Genomic DNA, 14,934 nt, shown 5'->3' on the forward strand with positions numbered 1-14,934 from the left:
TCAGGGCCTATTAGGTGAGTCTCTTGTCACTGAAGCACTGTGCACCTTTCTTTCTGGTGATTTTAGGATGCTTTCTGGAACGGGTGCGTTTGTGCGCGGGCCCTTTAAGAGCCAGTTTTAGTTTCTTTGTGAACCGGGTTTTCTGGGGGTGCTCCCCAATGCTTTAGTAGCAGGCAAAGTCAGATATTATGCCGCTGGTCTCGATTGTGCTGGGTCCACAAAATGCCCACAGCGGGGGCGCTCCCCGGCTCAGGACCCCGCGCCTCCAGGGAGGGTGCGTACCTGTGAGCTGCTCCCGGCGGCCGTGAAGCTGGCGGCTTGTGAAGGCGGCGTTTTCCTCTCCGGAAGGGAGTCTCTGCCTCTTTTACGCCAGTTAGGATTGTCCGTTGTTGTAGGAGTTCCTCTTATCCAGTTTTCAGTTCTGTCTCCGGGGTAATTTTTCCACGAGTAGTTGTACATTGGCTGTGTCCAGGGAGAAGGTGAGTTCAGAGTCTGCCTACGCCGCCATCTTGACTCCGCCCCTCCCTCTTAGTGTAGTTCTAAGGAAGTTTTGAGATTACTTTGGACTCCCCATGTAAGTCATAGCCCTTCGAGGATTATGCATCATACATCAGTATACAATTCTCACTTTCTTTAATAATTACTCAGGACTCTTGGTCATGAGCAGTCTTGTTTCTATCATTGCAAAATAATCATAGCTCTTTCTTTCTTGTTATTTATTGTTTCTATAATTTTCCCAAGATTTTTTCTATATGTTAGGAGGCTCTAAACCCTACCTTAAGGACAAAGACATCTACTAAATTTTTGCTGCTTAATGATCTTGGTCAGATTCTTGAGCAAGTAGGATGATAATTTAATTTCCTGTCCAAACCAGGGTAGTATTTTGAAATTGAAATGGGAAACTATTGAGTTTGAATAAACAGTTATCAACTGGGACTTTCTTAGGAAAACTGAGATGTATGATTCCCAAGGAGAAAATGGGACAGGATCTACCAGAGCAAAGGCAATTCCCAATTTTTCTGGTAATTCTCCCTCCCATTCCATCTAACATCTCCCCAATCATATTAAATAGCCAGACAAAAAGGGAAAAATTCTATATGATTTCACTTACAGTCAGTCCCTACAGGGGTCAAATTCATAGAGACAGAGTGTAGGATGGTGGGTGCCAAGGACTGGGGGAGGAGGATGGGGACAAAGTTTCAGTTTGGAAAGATGAGAATGTTCTGGGGGTGGATAGTGGCATAATCCACCAGAATTCTGGAGTTCTGTGGCACAACAATGTGAATGTATTTAATGCCACAGAAGTGTACACTTAGAAATGGTTAAGATGGTAAATTTTATGTTATTATACCACAATAATAATAAAAAAAAAGATCTCCTATCTGGAATGAGGGACATGTTGCTCCAAATGTTGGATGTGCTACTCAGCCCTCAGCAATCAAGCCCTATAGGGATCTACCTCAGCTGGAGAGACCCACCTTAACCAAGGTCATGCCTTCTTCCTGGAGCAGCCCACATCTGATGACTGTTTGATGTAAGGATATAAATATCTGGCCCCTTTGTCCCAATTCCAGCCATCTCCACGGGATTATCCTAGCTCCAGAGCTCCCTGGTGGTTTTCGGAGGCCTTTGATGGTTTTCAATTTGGTTTGACTTTTTCCATTGCTCTTCCTTGCTACAAAAAATTTGCCATACTGTAAAGTCTGAAGGAACAGTCCTGCAATACTGCTCTCATTTCAGACACCAGCTGCAAGTTCGGGGGTCCCCAGGGCCACCCTCACTTCATACCAGTTGGCTACAAATTCGGGGACTCCCTCACCTTCGATAATTTGCTAGAATGATTCAAACTGAAGGGACTCCTTCAGGTTTGATAATACACTAGATTGACTCACAGAACTCACAAAAGCATTGTACTTATGATGACAGTTTTATTATAGAAAAAGTGTACAAATTAGAACTATCCAAAAGAAGATACACATGGGGCATACGTGTATGGATGGTCCCCATAAAAAGCTTCTTGTCCTCTCCCCGTGAAGTCCAGACCCCAGACCTGTTACCTTCTCCTGTATATGATGTGTTACAATACTCAAAGAATATTTCCAACCGGGCAGCTCACCTGAGCTTCAAGGTCCAGAATCTTTATTGAGGCTTCATTACATAGACATTATTAGTTGAATTGTTGTCCATATGTTTGAACTCATTTTCCAGCCTCCCTCCCCAGAGATTGGGCTGATGTCACTTTGCCCAAAGCTCCAATACTTTAATCACATGATTGGTCCTTTTGGCATGGCCAGCACCCATCCTGAGTCATCTCATTAGCATAAGCTATCAGGAATTGTCCACAGGAGGGGGACCCACCATGAATAACCAATCACTCCTATCACTAGAGAGATTTCAAGTGTTTAAATGGTACCTCCCAGGAACTGGGACAAAGGCCACATCTCACTTTAGGTGAGGCTGAATTCCTCACTGCACGTCTACCTTTCCATAGGTGTTGATTTCAGGAGGACTGCCTTTTAAACATCCTCATGCTAATCACTGTCTCAGAGTCTGCTTCACAAAGAACTCAGCTTGGGATGCCTTGTTACTAATAAGATCAATTCGAGAAGATTTTAAAGACATTTCCAAGATAGTTCTTTGAATAGTCAGTGACATTTTGTGAATTACAAACCCAATGGGGAGCTCACTGATGGGAAAATTTGAAGAGAGGAGATGAAGAATAAAAATTGGGACACATCAGGGTGGTCCCCGTAGAAAATCTTAATGAATCTGGGAACACAGAGGTGTTTTATAGAAATAGAGCACAGAATTTAAAATAATGTCTGCATGTGTATTATGTTTCAAAAATTTTATTTAAAATATTAAACTCTAGGGTGTAAATAAAATATGACTTTAGAATAACAATTTATTTGGCCTCTGTCATCCTCGTGGAATTTCTCCTCCTCAAATTTCTAGAGCCAATGGTTCAATTATGAGCACTCCCTCCGCCGCCATTTTGTTACAAGTTTGACCATGGCCCCTCAATTCTTCTGTTCATTAGATTTTGAAGGCATTGAGCATGGGGATGACCTCATGGTTTAACACTGAGGATATCTCTGCCCTTCTGGGAAGAGGAGTTTCTAAAGAACTGAGGAACATGTGAAGGCTTGTCCATTAGAATAAAGAGATACACAGACAGTGACACCAACTAGTGGAAGGTGCTTTAATTTCATCCTGGCAGACATACTACTTAACTCTCTTCTTGTTTCCACTGTCAAAATTCACGAGCATATAGCTGTTGAGATTTTCAGATCACTTAGGTCCCCAAACTTTGTCATTTTATTATTACTTTTTAAAACTATTTTATTGAGGTCATATTTCCTTATAACATTGTGTAAATTTCAGGTGTACATTATTATAGTTAGTTTCTGTATAGACTGCATCGTGTTCACCACCAATAGTCTAGTTTTACCCATCACCATAAATCTGTGCCCCTTTACCCCTTTTGCATCCCCCTCACCCCCTCCCCCTCTGGTAACCCTAATATATTCTCCTTATCCATGTGTTTGTTTTTCTTCCACACATGAGTGAAATCATACTTTGTTTGTCCTTCTCTGTCTAGCTTATTTTGCTTAGCACAACTCCCTCAAAGTCCAACCATGTTGTTGCATATGGTACGAGTTTGTTTTTTTATGGCTGGGTAGCATTCCATTCTGTACATATACCACATCTTCTATATCCATTCATTCATTGATGGGCACTTGTGTTACTTCCATGTCTTGGCTATTGTGAATAATGCTGTGATGAACATAGAGATGCATAAATCTCTTTGAATTGTTAGTATCATGTTCTTTGGATAAATGCCCAGTTGTGGGATAGCTGAATCATATGATATTTCTATTTTTAAGTTTTTGATGAATGTCTATATTCTTTTCCGTAGTGGCTACACCAGGCTGCATTCCCACCAGCAGTGCATGAGAGTTCTCTTTTCTCCACATCCTCTCCAACATTTGTTATTTCTTGTCTTGTTGATTATAGCCATTCTGACACGTGTAAGATGATGTCTCATTGTAGTTTTGATTTGCATTTCCCTAATAATTAGTGAGGTTAAACATCATTGCATGTGCCTGTTGGCCATCTGTATATCTTCTTTGGAGAAATGTCTATTCATATCCTCTGCCCATTTTTTGATCAAGTTGTTTTTTTGTTGTTGTTGAGTTGTTTGAGTTCTTTATATATTTTGGAGATTAACCCCTTGTCGGATATATGATTTGCAAATATATTCTCCCAGTTGGTGGGTTGTCTTTTCTTTTTCTTAATAGTTTCCTTTGCCTTGCAGAAGCTTTTTAAAATAATATTTTTCCTTTTTTTTATTTGAGACTACGTTAAAATTATTTTTACAGATACTCATTATTTTATATAAGTGCATAAATGTGATTATGTTTTTTAAGTGCAGGTTTTATTTTTTAAAAAAATTTTTTATATGCAATATGATTCCTGCATCTTTGTTTTTATTTATTTATTTTTTAAATTTTTTGTTTATTGCAGTAACATTGGTTTATAACTTTGTAAAAATTTCAGGTGTACATCATTATACTTCTATTTCTGCATAGATTGCATCATGTTCACCACCAAAATACTAATTACAACCCATCACCACACACATGTACCGAATTATCCCTTTCATCCTCCTCCCTCCCCCCTTCCCCTCTGGTAACCACCAATCCAATCTCTGTCCCTATGTATTTGTTTATTGTTGTTATTATCTACTACTTAATGAAGGAAATCATATGGTATTTGACCTTCTCCCTCTGACTTATTTCGCTTTGCATTATACCCTCAATGTCCATCCATGTTGTCACAAATGCCTGGATTTCATCGTTTCTTGTGGCTGAGTAGTATTCCATTGTGTATATACACCACATCTTCTTTATCCATTCGTCCCTTGACGGGCATTGCAGAAGCTTTTTAGTTTGATGTAGTCCCATTTGTTTATTTTATCTTTTGTTTTGCTTGCCTGAGTAGACATGGTATTCGAAAAGAGACTGCTAAAACCAAAGTCAAAGAGTGTACTGCCTATATTTTCTTCTAGGAGTTTTATGGTTTCAGGTCTTACATTCAAGTCTTTAATCCATTTTGAGTTGATTTTTGTATATGGTGTAAGATAATGGTCTACTTTCATTCTTTTGAATGTGGCTATCTATTTTTACCAACACCATTTATTGAAGAGATTTTCCTTTTTCCATTGTATGTGCTAGGCTCCTTTGCCAAAGATTAACTGTCCGTAGATGTGTGGTTTTATTTCTGGGCTTTCAATTCTGTTCTATTGATCTGTGTGTCTGTTTTTGTGCCAGTATCATGCTGTTTTGATTACTATAGCTCTGTAGTATATTTTGAAGTCAGGGATTGTGATGTCTCCAGCTTTGTTCTTTTTCTCAGAGTGGCTTTGGTTATTCAAGGTCTTTTGTTATTCCATATAAATTTTAGAGTTTTTTGTTCTCTTTCCATGAAGAGTGTCATTGGGATTCTGATTGGGGTTTTGTTGAATTTGTAGATTGCTTTAGGTAATATGGACATTTTAACTATGTTTATTCTTCAAATCTATGAACATAGAATATCCTTCCATTTCTTAGTTTTTTCTCCAATTTCTTTCAATAATGTCTTATATTTTTCAGTGTGTAGATCTTTTGTCTCCTTGGTTAAATTTATTACTAGATATTTTTTCTTTTTGTTGCAATCATAAATGCATTGTATTCTTGACATCCTTTTATGCTAGTTTGTTATTAATGTATAGAAATGCAACTAATTTTTGTACATTGATTTTGTACCCTGCAACTTTGCTGTAGTTGTTGATTATTTTTAATATTTTTCTTATCAATTGTTTAGGGTTTTCTATATATAGAATCATGTCATCTGTAAACACTGAGAGTTTTATGGGTTCCTTTCCAATTTAGATACCTTTTACTCCTTTTTCTTGCCTAATTGCTCTGGCCAAAGCTTCCAGTACTATGTTCAATAAGAACAATGAGAGTGAGCACCCTTGTCTTGTTTCTGTTCTCAAAGGGATGGCTTTCAGTTTTTCCTTGTTAAGTATGATGTTGACTATCAGTTAGTCATACATGGCCTTTATTATGTTGAGGTATTTTTCTTCTATACACATTTAATTGAGAGTTTTTATCATAAATGGATGTTGGATCTTGTCACAGGCTTTCTTCTTATCTATTGAGATGATTATGTGATTTTTATTTCTCATGTCAGTAACGTGGTGTCTCACATTGATTGATTTGTGAATTTTAAAAAATCCCTGCATCCTGGAATAAATGCCACCTGATCATGGTGTATAATCCTTTTAATGTATTGTTGTATTCAATTTGCTAATATTTTGTTGAGGATTTTTGAATCTGTGTTCATCAGCAATCTTGGCCTGTAATTTTCCTTTTTGTGTTGTCCTTGTCTGGTTTTCGTATCAAGGTAATGTTGGCCTCATAGAATGAGTTAGCAAGTGTCCTGTCTTCTTCAACTTTTTCAAATAGTTTGAGAAGTTTTTGTATTAAATCTTCATTGAATGTTTGGTAGAATTTAGCATAGAAGCCATCTGGTCCTGGAGTATTGTTTATTGGGAGGTGTTTGGTGACTGTTTCAATCTCTTTACTTGTGTTTGGTCTATTCAGATTCTCTATTTCTTCTTGATTCAGTTTTGGGAGGTTGGATGATTCTAAGAATTTGGCCATTTCTTCTAGGTTATCCAATTTGTTTGCATATAGCTTTTCATAGTATTCTCTTATAATCCTTTGTATTTCTGTGGTATCCATGGTAATTTCTCTTTTTTCATTTCTAATTTTATTTATTTGAGCCTTTTCTCTTTTTTACTTAGTGAATCTAGCTAAAGGTTTGTCCACTTTTTTTAATCAACTCAAAGGACTAGCTTAGTGGCATTGATCCTTTCTATTTTTTTTTAAGTCTCTATTTAATTTATTTATACTCTAATTTTTGTTATTTCCATCCTTCTGCTGACTTTGGGCTTTGTTTGTTCTTCTTTTTCTAGTTCTGATAGCTGTAGCTTAAGATTACTTATTTGAGATTTTTCTTCTTTGATGAGGTAGGACTGTATTGCTATAAATTTCCCTCTCAGTATTGCTTTTGCTGAGAGTTAGTATGCTGAGAGTAACACATAAGAGTTAGTATGTTGTGTTTTCATTTTCAGTTTCCTCCAGGTATTTTTTGATTTCTCCTCTGATTTCTTCATTGATCCCATGGTTGTTCAGTAGCATATTGTTTGGTCTCCACATATTTGTGATTTTCGCAACTGTTTTATTGTTGCTGACTTCTAGTTTCGTAGCATTGTGATCAGAAAAGATGCTTCACATGATTTCAGTCTTCTTAAATTTATTGAGCTTTGGCTTGTTTCCCAACATATGGTCTATCTTTGAGAATGTTCTAAGTGTACTTGAGAAGAATGTGTATTTTGATGTTTTTGGATGGAATGTTCTATATATACCTATTAAGTCCATCTGGTCTAGTGTTTCGTTTAAGGCCATTGTTTCCTTGTTGACTCTGTGTCTGGATGATCTATCCATTCATGTAAGTGCAATGTTGAGGTCCCCTACTATTATTGAGTTGCTGTCAATTTCTCCTTTTAGGTATGTTAATAGTTGCTTTACATAATTTGGTGCTCCACTGTTAGGTGTATATACATTAATAAGTGCTATGTTTTCTTGGTGGAATATCCCTTTTATCATTATATACTATCCCTCTTTGTCTCTCATTATCTCTTTTATCTCGAAGTCTGCTTTGTCTTATATGATTATGGCTACACCTGCTTTCTTTTGCTTGCCATTTTCTTGGAATATCATCTTCCACCTCTATGTTTGTCTTTAGAGTTGAGATGTGTTTCTTGGAGGCAGCATATAGTTGGGTCTTGTTTTTTAATCTATCCAGCAACTTTGTGTCTTTTGATCAGTGAATTCAATCCATTTACATTTAGAGTGATTATTGACAGATGAGGGCTTAATACTGCCATTCTATCTCTTGTTTTATGGTTGTTCTATATTTCCCTTGTTTCTTTTCCCTTGAATATCTGACTGCCCTTTCAGTTTGGTGGTTTTCTGTGATGGTTTCATCAGTTTTCTCTTTATTTATTATTTGTGACTCTGCTGATTTTTTTTTGAGGGAAGATTGGCCCTGAGGTAATATCTGTTGCCAATATTCCTCCTTTTTTCTTTTTCTCCCCAAAGCCCCCAGTATGTAGTTGAATATGCTAGTTGTAGGTCCTTCTAGTTTTCTACATGGGATGCTGCCTCAGCATGGCTTGATGAACAGTAAGCAAGTCCATGCCCAGAATCTGAACTGGAGAACCTTGGGCTGCAGAAATGGAACACACGAACTTAATCACTGCACCACCAGGCTGGCCCCTCTGCTGATTTTTTGTTTAGTGATTACTATGAGGTTTGTATAAAAGATCTCATAAATGAGATATTCTGTTTTCCAATAGCCTCTTATCTCCATTAGCCTAAGCAGGATCCATCTCTTTCCTTTTCCCCTTCTGTGTTTTTATTGTAACAAATTATTCTTTTTTTGTGTCATGAGTTTGCAAGTAAATTGAAGTGTTTATGGTTATTTTTGATGCTTTCTTTCCCTTTATCCTTTATGTTATATATGTTTGCTAACATATTCTGATAGACAGCTGCAATTTTCTGATCTTTTCTATCTGTGTCTTTGCTCAACGCTTTGTAAACCTTTGCCTTTTTGTTTCAGGTAAGAGGGCTCCCTTCGTCATTTCTTTTAAGGCAATTCTAGTGGTGAGGAACTCCCTCAGCTTTTGTTTATCTGTGAAAGCTTTTATTTCTCCATCATATCTGAAGGATAATTTCAGTGGTTAGAGTATTATTGGCTGATAATTTTTGTCTTTCAGTTTATTGAATATATCATTCCATTCTCTTCTGGTCTGTAGGGTTTCTGCTGTGTAATCTTCTAGAAGCCCGATGGGGTCCTTTTGTGGGTTATTTTCTTCTGTCTTGCTGCCATTAATATTTTTTCTTTGTCATTGACTTTTGACAGTTTTACAATTATATGCCTTTGAAAAGGTATTTTTGCATTGATGTAGTTAGGAGTTCTATTGGCTTTATATGCTTGAATGTCCAGTTCTTTCCCCAGGTTTGGGAAGTTCTCAGCTACTATTTCTTTGAATAATCTCTCTGTTCCTTTCTCCATTTCTTCTCCCTCTTTAATACCTATAACCTTTATGTTGCTTTGCCTAACTGAGTCAGATATTTCTTAAAGAATTTCTTCATTTTTAAAAAATCTGTTCTCTCTCCTTGTTCACCTGAAGTATTTCTAAATTTCTATCTTCAAGATCACTAATTCTCTCCTCTGTAATGCTCTGTTTTTTGCTTTCTACTTTACATTTTGTCCCATTAATTGCGTTTTTCATATCCAGAATTTCTTTTTTTTTTTTTAGGGCTTCTAACTCTTTCAGTATTCCTTCTGTTCATCAATTTTATTCCTTAGCTCATTGAACTATCTTTTTGAGTTTTCTTGTAACTCACTGAGTTTCTTTATGAAAGCTATTTTGAATTTTCTGTCATTTAGATTGTAATCTTCTGTAAATTCAGGTTTGTCTTCTGGAGAATTGTCATTTTTCTTCTGTTCTGCTGTGTCACTGCAGTTCTTCATGATGTTTGATGAATTAATCCTCTACTGGTGCATTTGTGGGAGTAATCACCTTTTCTTAGTTGGCTATAGCTTTGGTTACTTTGATTCTGGTCCCCTGGGTCTTGTATTCCTCCACTGGGTCTCCATGGGCTCAGATGCTGCTGTCCCATGCACCACCTGTGCTGCTGTTCATAGGTTGTCTTCCGGTACTTGTTGCACTGCTGCCATTGGTCCCAGGTTTATGGGTGTCACTGTTGCTGGTGGGGGTCTGGGGACCTGGAAACTCTGCTGCTGGTGGAGCTGGTGTCAGGGTTGCCACAACTGGTAGGTTGGGTCACTGGTTCTCTTGTGGTTCCTGTTGCTTCTGGTTGTAGTTTCCACCTGCCACTGCTGTGGTGGCGGGGAGCGGAGGGCAGGGGATGTTTTTTCTGTTCTTCTCTTACTGGTCATAGTTGTGCTTGTTGGGCCACTCTATATTTGCACAGGCTAGGCTGCAGCTGCTGGGTGAAGTGCTTTCATATGAGCTGGGCTGCCACCTGTCAGTGGGTTGCACTCATGCTGGCAGGGCCTCTATGTTCAGTGGGTGGGTCCTGCTCATGGTGGCCAGGCACTTTCACATGGGCTGGGCCACTATGCTGAGTGGGCATGTCACACTCAGCAGGTGGGGCTAATGCTGAGGTGGGCTGCCCTTTTCTGAGCTGATGCCACTCAGTGGGGAGCATTCACATGGGTGGGGCTGCCACAGCATGGTGAGTGCTCCCAGAGGGGGCTACAACTGAATAAGTGCGTGTGGGCCGTGCTGCACTGCCTCCACTCACAGTAGTGCTGGCCTCTGTGTGAGGATCCATGACCTGGATCACTGCTGCTGGGGAGGGGGAGGGAGCCACTCCACTAGTTCCACTGTTTCCCAAGGGTCCAGTCTACCTTCCTTCAGATGTATAGCTGCATGAATCTCTCAGCCTTCCTGTTGTGCTGTGTATGGAATCCTGTTTTAAATAATGGATGTCTGTTTAGTTGTAACTTAGAGGGGAGAGACAAAGAGAACAACTCACTCCATCATGATTCTGACATCACCCCCCAAATTTTGTCATTTTAAATCCTTATTTCCTTTTTCCAAAGCAATGAAATGATCTGAACAGCACTCCCTCAGTTATATGATTTGCTTTTCCCACTTGTCAAGAAAGTTCATATAAACATTTTGCTCTTGTAAGACTGTCCTAAGTGGCTTCTCAGTATTCAATTTATCCCCCTTTATGCAGCAGCCAGATTGACTTTTTAGGTGTAATCAAAACTTGTGATTTCTCTGCTTAAAACTTTCCAATCATTCTCTCTTACTCCTAGAACAAAATTTGAACTTCTTGCCAGGGTCATTATGTAGTCTTTCTTATTCCTTTCAAACTCCCTCCCTAGTTCCTGGACCAGAATCATTGGCATCACCTGGGAACTTATAAATCAAATATTCAAGCCCCACTGCAAGCCTGCTGAATTAGAACCTCTGCATCCAGAACCCAGCTATCTGTATTTTAACAATACCACCAGGTGACTCCATTGCACACCAAGTCTGAGAACCACTTGTCTAGATATATTGGCCTTCTTGTAGTTATTCAAACAGATGGTGTTATTTTCAGCCTCTAAACCATTACACTTTGTCCTCTCTGCCTAGAGTTTTCCCTTCCCTACTCAACTTTTCATGTAAATATCAGCACTTAATAATGCCTTCCCTGACCACCCATCTAAATTCTCTTAATGTGCCCTCCATCAAGTTAGTCTCTCTTCCTTTTTCACTAGCATTACCTTCTGAGTGAACTCACATATTTTGAGTTTCATGAGGGACAGTCTTTATATCAGGCTGCCTCGGCTATTCTGGTCCAAATTAAATTGATGCACCAAGAAAGTGAGTTTTTCTCCTCTTCCAGTCTGAAGTCCTTTGTGAGATGTGATATTATCAGCTTACAGAGACAAGACATTGGGAAATTTCATTGCCAAATAATACTTTGGTGGAAATTTGTTATGAAGTCTAGATAGTCATTGATTTTATGAAAGGAAAATTGCATCATACTCCAATGAGTAAGGATGACTTTATTCAGGACTATGCAATACGAGTCAAGACTATTGCAATAAGGCAGAGAGATTAAACTTATCTCCACTGAAACAAAACATGGGAACATTTTAAAGCTGAGGTGAGCTGATGGAAAAGTACTGGAAAATGTTAGAGGGGAGGTTGGTTGATGTGATTAGGCCATCTGTATTTGCTAATCACTGCTTATTTAATTTAGGCTCCTGTCTTCCGCCAGAAGCTGGAAGAGAGGGATGCTCTTTTTCTTGATGATTACATTTCAGAGGGATGGCTCCCTGGTCTTTAAGAAAGACATTCTTGGATCATAAAACTGGCAAGAACCTGGGAGAAGATTATGTACAATTCAAGAGGGTAGAGAAAGAATTTGCAATGACAAGTTTTTAAAGTAAATGCTCTAAGAAAAGAGAGGTCAAGGGGTCTTTAGCCCAGAAGAAACCTGGTTAAAATTTAGTCAAGCTGAGGGGAATGTTAAGATGGTCTTAGTCAATGGATATCCAAGGTTTCCACTGATGTTCCAGCTTTGAAATTCTTGGGTTTTTGCATATGGCCCAGTTAGCTAACCTCCATACTGAAGCAGAAGTTTTAAATTATGTTTACAAGTTTCTTGAGATTTAAGCTCAAATGGCAGCTTTAAACATGAGAGGCAAGGTGGATGATTGAGCAACAAATCTGGAATGGCAGCCAGGGTCCTTGACCCACAGGGATCTGTGGTAGTGGAGAAAGATCATAGATGAGCACACATCAAGAGTATTGTTTGACTTAGATGACCAAAAATATCAAGAACAAGTCAGCAAAAGTCAGATGTCAGCTACCACAATTGAAAATCATGATTCTTCTCCCAGTTTCCAAAGCCAAGCCTCTTTCCAGACTCAAAGCCTAGTGATTAAAGGGGAGGTGGGTACCCTCCTTAGAAGCCAATTATGTGATTCTTCAAAATGGTGATCTCCCGTGAGGACTCCATTTGGCAAGTTGATTCCGTCAGACTCTTTCCATCCCGGAGTGGGCAGTGATTCATCTTTATGAAGTTGAATATTAATGCATTTATGCTTAACTTTTCTTCCTACAGTGCCTTGGCAAACACTACAATCCAAAGACATGACACATTATCCAATGTCCTTATGGTGAAGAAGATATGAAAATAAGTGCTTATCAAGAGATACACTGGTCCTCGCATATTCTACATCAGCTGAAGCTGCTCAGCATGACATACCCAGAGTGCAGCAAATCTGTGATCCGATTCTTACTCTCCTGAATTGTAATCCAGTAATCTGTCCTGACACTATACTTGAAGGTAGTTCCCTTTCAGCTAGATTTTCTCACTGTCTGGCCTCCTGTGTTTGGTCCTTGGTGAATTCACATGCAAAATGAAGCAACTAGGCAGAAAAACATCTTAGAGCCCAATTTAGTTCTAATATTCTGGACCCTGTGGTTTTCCTATCTCTAGTGATATATTTTGACAGTTTATTTTGGAAATGCACCAAACATATGGAGAAAAGTTCAATCTCACTAATCACATAATAAATAATTTATCCACCAGTGTATTTTCTGTTTGGACACACAACGTGATCTGATAAACTCTGAGATCCGGAATTTAAGCTCTATGAGGGCAAAGATTTTGTCTGTTTTTTTTTTTTTTTCTTCACTGCTGTCTTCCAGACAGCTACAACAGCCTGGCACACCAAAGGTGTCCTGTAAATTTTGTCAAATGGATGAATTTAATAAGAACTAGCAATGGTTATCAATAGAATACATTATTTCATAGTTCTTATTGATCTATTCTGAGTCAGTACTTGAAGTGGCTGATGTCAACCTGCAGGGCTGGAAATTCAAGCTGAAGCGTAGTAAGGGATAAGTAAAAGGAGGGATGAGGAGAGCAGACCTGAGAATAACAGAGGAGTCACCATAAGAGGTTAAGACAAAGAGCTCAGAAGGGAATTCTGACCAAAATCACGCATGGAGGTGTGTAATGAGCAAAATTCCATGTGACTAAGAGGCAGGATTTCATTAGCCAACAGCTGCTGCCACTGTCAGCTTAAACACCAAGGATGAGTGTTCTCATCGCTGAACACAGAGTGTTCTCCTGAGAACCTTTTGTAGGACCCTCTTGATGTCCCCGTTCTGCAGGCTGTAGATGAAGGGGTTCAGCATTGGGGTGACCACAGTGTACATCACTGAGGCAATCATGCCCCCCTTCAGGAAGGTGCAGCAGAACTGAGATGCACATCCAGGCCTGTCCCATAGAATAAAGAAACCACAGACAGGTGAGATGCAGGGGTAGAAAATGCTTTATACATCCCATCAGCTGATGAGATTCTCAGGATTGAGGGGACTATTTGTGTATAGGAGAAAAGGATCCTTGAGAAGGCAAAAACGACAAGAAGGCCAGTCACCATATATTGCAGATTGTGATTGATGAGTGATGCCTCCGAGCAGGCAAGCATGAGGACTTGAGCAAGTTCACAGTAAAAGCATGGAATTATCCAATTGGTACAGAAGGGCAGTTGAAACATCAGCAGACTACAGATTAGGGAGTATAAAAAGCTCATGAACCAGGACACAAGAACCAGCAGGCCACAGAGCAGGAGTTCATGATGACTGGGTAGTGTAGGGGGTGACAGATGGCCACAAACCTGTCATAGGCCATCACAGTGAGGGGAAAAATGTCTATACCTCCAAAAGCCATGAAAAACTACATCTGGGTGATACAGCCTGCATAGGTGATGGATTTGCTCCGTGTCTGGATGTTCAGCAGCATCTTGGGACAGTGGTGGAGGTGAAACAGATGTCAGCAAAGGACAAGCTGGAGACAAAGAAGTACATGGGGTTGTGGATGTGGGAGTCAGAACTGATGGCCAGGATGATGAGCAGATTCCAGAGCATGGTGACCACAAACGTGGATAGAAACAGCCCCACAGGATGGGTTAATGCTCTGAGTCTTACAAAAATCCCAGGAGTAAAAATTCTGAAATACATGTTTGATTTCCTGGTTCCATGCTGCCGATACATCAGCTAGATGATTGATGAAGAGAAAGGACATGAAATTGACACTGGACAGACTCTAGAGTCTCTCTACCTTTTTACTTCTTGAAGTGAAGGGTTGGGCATAAACACCTTAGCATGATAAAATTTAGGAATCCTACATTCTGTTATTTGTTATAAGCAGCATTTCTCAATGTTGATCAACCCCTGTCCATTCGTCTCTGGGACATTCATCCATCCTCTTTATC

The 14,934-nt window shown here is 39.2% G+C and overlaps 1 pseudogene; it reads right to left on the minus strand.

Moving 5' to 3' along the window:
• Window positions 1-13,762: 13,762 nt before the first annotated feature.
• Window positions 13,763-14,700, minus strand: LOC131394200 (olfactory receptor 7C1-like; annotated as a pseudogene).
• Between the last annotated feature and the right edge of the window lie 234 nt (window positions 14,701-14,934).

Source organism: Diceros bicornis, chromosome 30 (assembly GCF_020826845.1).
Source record: "Diceros bicornis minor isolate mBicDic1 chromosome 30, mDicBic1.mat.cur, whole genome shotgun sequence".
In the NCBI taxonomy this organism is placed as follows: Eukaryota; Metazoa; Chordata; class Mammalia; order Perissodactyla; family Rhinocerotidae; genus Diceros; species Diceros bicornis.